The following is a 4920-nucleotide window of genomic DNA, read 5'->3' on the forward strand; positions in this document are numbered from 1 at the left end:
AAAAAGGAACTTTCGCTTCTTCCGGTGATGGTGGCTAACATTCATCGAGGGCTTCGACAGATTTCTAGTGCTTTTACACGGAAGGAAAGTGAATCGCCGGCTCAGATTCCTACTGTTAGGGTGGAGCTTCCGTACACTTATTTGATGGCTTGGTTCGTCCTTCATCGTTCTGATATGATGTCAGTACCGTATGCCACAGACCCCTCCGCTCCCCTTCTACAGTTGTTTGAGAATGGCAAGTGGGAGGGGTGAGGATTCCCTGACGTCAGACAGCAGCTACAGGTCCACAAGTGTTGGGCGTTTTCCACTTGTTTTCCGCAGTTCTCTGGCCGATACGGCGAGTGTCTGATTGATGAGGAAAAGCCGAGGGGGTATCGAACTCATTTAGACGTCGGCTGCTTTAACTGGCTGGTGAACATCAGGCCGGGTTATCTGACTTTCCGGGTGAGGAATCAGTGTTTCATAGAGCCATACCTACCCTGCCGATTCGCTCGCCAGTTTGGCTATGATCAGCTTTATGTCGGGAATCCACGTCAGCAGCTTCGGACCCACGGCGGTTTGGTGGACGGTCTTCGTGCATGGTTGTGGACCGTGACGGGCTGTACTGGTGCTAAGTTCAGTCTCCCGAGTTCTGAGCGGCAGTTGAACCTCACCTTCCTAAGCTGCAAGTGGTTGTTAGCAGCCAATAAGACTATTCCTGTGAAGCCGATTGCAGAGCTAGAGGCTGAGGAGGCTTCTCAGGCTGATTCCCGTATGATTTGGGAAAATGCTCGATCACAAAGGGCACGGCACAAGACTCGTCGGATTGACGAAAAGGGAAAGAAGAATTCTGAACGAGGTTGGTTTCTTACTCTTTCCCTTTATCTTCCAGAATTATTAAGCCTGACTATGGTTTGATGTTTCAGGGACCACAGCTGACCAAGATGAAGAATTCCGTCCTTCTTCCCAGACGAGACCTTCGATTGTTGCCCCTGCCGCTAGGCGGAAGAGATTAGCCCGCAAGCCGCATGTAGTTTCACGAGCATCGGATATGGATTTAGCCGGTGACGACCCTGCTAGTGATGGAGGTAACATCTATCCCATAGACTAGCCTTTTGATCATTCAGAACTTTGACTCACGCTTTTCCATTTCTATATAGGAGAGCATGGGGAGAGTGAGATGAGTCCTGATCCTGCTTTTCACGATTCTATATCTTCTGGTGAGCCCGACTTACCGCACCAGGTAGAAAGGCCTGCAGAAGCTGTTGACATTAGGGAGACCGTCGATGTAGGACCCGGTTCGATGAATCCAGGTACATCTATCATTAACAATACACAAAGGAGTCGAATGATTTGGAATTTGTGCATTCCCTGATTGTCTCTATACTTCTTGCTCTTTTAGATAATTCGCAGGAGGCAAACGTGGATTTTGGGAATAGAGAGGCTGACGTACCCATAAGAGGTAACTCATTTCTATTGGTCGTAGTCTCTTTATTCTCCTTTCGTACTTATATTCTCTTATGTCAGATTTCTCGACTGATGATTTTGACGAGGAAGGCTTGCTTGTGGACACTCCGATGCTCCACTTTATGTATGGCTCTCCTCAGATTGATGATCAGTTGTCTGGAGATGTATTTCCTGAGTCTACGCTCCCTAAGAATCCCGAGGATGGTTTTTCTGAAGGTACGTAGCTTTTCTCAAGTTAATTATAGGACTAGCCAATTTTTGATTAATGCAACTATAATGTGATGCATCTGAAAACTCTATTTTGTATTTGACAGGAGCTTTTGTTGAGACTGATCCTGTTGAGCCGGCTGTGGGACCAACTACACCAGTTGATACACCCCCAGCCATTACACCTCCACCACCCCCGGTGATTCAAGGGGAAGAAGGTATAACTTGAGCAACTGAGGAATGTCATTCATTTCTTCATCAAGGCTTTTGACGGATTTCTCCTTTTTGTGTAGGGCTTTCTTCTCGACTTCACGTCCTTGTGAAGGAGTTGTTATTAGACAACGACCCAGAGAAGATTGTCATCTGTATAGAGATTCGTTCCTTCTTCTCCTTTGTGAATGCTATAATTGACAAGCTCTTCCACGGCGGACTTTCCCTTCACCAGTTCAAGCCATTCCTTGATCTTAAGATAAATTCAATAAGGGATGCAGGGTACCCAGATCTGGCGAAGTCTATTGTTGATGATCTTGACTACCTAGAGCATAAGCTTCAGATGTTTCGTGAGCTCCAGGATGCAGGTGCCTCTTCATTCATCGCTGCCGAGTTGGATACTCACTTACAGACATGGCGCGATGCTAGGTTTCTTGCTGAGTTAGACATTCAGGTGCAGCGAGATCGAGTGGACCGAGTTGAGGCCCACCTTGCTGCTAAATCATCTTCACTCACCGAGCTTGACTCTTCTCTTGCCTCCTGTGCGACCGAGATAGACCAGCTCAGAAGAGCACTCCGTGAAAAAGAGGAGACTTTTGGTATTCTTCAGATGACGAAGGTACAGGATCAACAAGCCCACACTGTTTTATCTGGTGAGTTGACATCCCTGAAGCAGAAGCTGGTCGAGACGGAGGAGGTTGCTGCGAGGACTTTAGCCACCACAAAGGATTCCATCAGAGCTGAGCTTAGGCAGGCTTATGATGAAAAGCTGTCTAAGCTCAATCAGAAGATTTTTGGCCATGTTCTTGATGTATGATTTCATTTGCTGAATGTTTTGACTTTTGATCTTTTTAGTGGAACTTGTTTTTATCTTTATCTTTATTATGATTCCTCATTCCGTTTGAAATGATTGACCATAATACTTTTAGGATTTTTGGCAAACCCTCAGCCATCAACGGATTTGATTAGCCTTTACCGACTACCGTTTGAGTCGGGCTAGCATGCGGATTGTCTAAATCCGTTCCGCATGTCACGTTGTGCTAAGAGTATGAACTCCCTTAGACTTTCGTGCTATGATGTTGAATACATAGACTTCGCCATTGTTATGGGAATAGGCTACCCGGCGACACGTGTTAGGTGTTGACTTTAGGATTTTTGGCTAACTCCCAGCCTTTAATGGGTTTGATTAGCCTTTACCGACTACCGTTTGAGTCGGGCTAGCATGTGGATTATCTAAATCCGTTCCGCATGTGACGTTGTGCTAAAGGAATGAACTCCCTTAGACTTGATGCTACAACTTCGAATATGTAGACTTCGCCATTGTTATGGGAATAGGCTACCCAGCAACGTGTTTTAGACGCTGACTTATCCCTACTTAGGCTTTGGGATAAAATTCCCCAGAATCGAACTATGGTGTCTTTTTCTTCGGAGAAAGACTAAACAGGCGACGCGTGTTAGGCGTCGACATATCCTTTCTTAGGATTCGGGATGAAATTCCCCATGCGTGTAAGGCATGGATTTTGATGTTATTAATAACAAACTGTCACAATGTTGAATATGTGAACGGGTGTTCTTTTTGACGGTTAAGAACTAACCGGCAGCGCGGGTTAAGCGCAGACTTATCCTTGCTTAGGTTTCAGGATAGAATACCCCAGAATCGAACTCTGGTGTCTTTTTCTACGGAAAAAGACTAAACCGGCAGCGCGTGTTAGGCGCAGACTTATCCCTGCTTAGGATTCGGGATAAACTTCCTAGGGAAGAATTTTATATTCTATTTCCAGTTGGAAAGGAGACTCGAGGTGGGATCTCCACCCCCAGAATCCGGAACGGTGAAACTAGGAGTGGGACCTCCATTCCGAGAATCGAAAGATTGGGATAATCCTAACTGTCCGAAGGTTTGATTACCGAACTAAAGGTGAATTTCTCGTTTATCGAGAGTGAATTATGGTTTTGACCCTAACTGTAGGAAGGTTTGGCCAAATGGGAGTTTGAGGTGACCCTAACTGTAGGAAGGTTTGATCACTTGATTTGAAAGTGGACCTCTCGTTCATTGGGGGAATCGAGAGGGGGATTTTGGTTGTGGTCCTAACTGTAGGAAGGTTTGACCAGGTGACAAATCAAGATTTATTATATCCGGACTCTAACTATGAAAGTGTTGAGTGCATGAACATGGCGTAAGTTTGATTAGATTAAACTTGATCGAATTTGGTGGTCCCACCGTCAATTAGTCTGATCGGTGAGAGATTTAGTGTTCATCACTTTGTTCATATCGATCGGGTTATCCCTAAGAATATTAACATTCTTTTGGGAACTTCCCATTACACGAATTATCCACCCCCAGCTTTCTTACAAAACTGGGTGTAACGAGGAGTATGTTATCCTCAATCGCATGTTCAGGTTATCCTTAAGAATATATGATTCTCTTGGAACTTCCCGTTACATAAATCGTCTACCCCCAGCTTCCTCTACGGAACTGGTTCGGACATTATTCTCAGTTAGTTGACCGGGTTATCCTTAAGAATATTAGCGTAATAATCTCCAGGAACTTCCCAACAAAAGTGGGAAACAGTTTAGACTCGTATACCTATTGGAGTAAGTAGGGAACAGTTTAACCTCTTGCACCTGTTGGAGGATTGAGAAACAGTTTATACTCGTATACTCTTTGGAGTCTGCAGGGAGCAATTTAACCTCTTGCACCTGTTGGAGGATTGAGAAACAGTTTATACTCGTATACTCTTTGGAGTCTTATTTCTACTTAATTGAGCGATATAACACCGGCTTCAACCAAGGTTTGAATGCTATTCTTGAGAGCAAAGCAATCCTTGGTGGGATGAACGACCCTCCTGTGGTATGCACAGTACTTTGGGTCCGTAGTGTTGTCAGCTTCCTCCTGATTTGTGATAGGTGGTAGCTTGATCTTGTTACCTTCAAGGAGGGATTCGAAGATGGCTGGAACGTCTTCATCCTTGAAGGAATACTCTCTTTGGAGTCTCGGACCCGAAGTCTTTTGCTGCCTTCGGGATTGCTGTTGTGACGCTTGATTAGCACCACCAGTAG

This window comes from Asparagus officinalis, chromosome 7 (genome assembly GCF_001876935.1).
Source record: "Asparagus officinalis chromosome 7, Aspof.V1, whole genome shotgun sequence".
Classification (NCBI taxonomy): Eukaryota; Viridiplantae; Streptophyta; class Magnoliopsida; order Asparagales; family Asparagaceae; genus Asparagus; species Asparagus officinalis.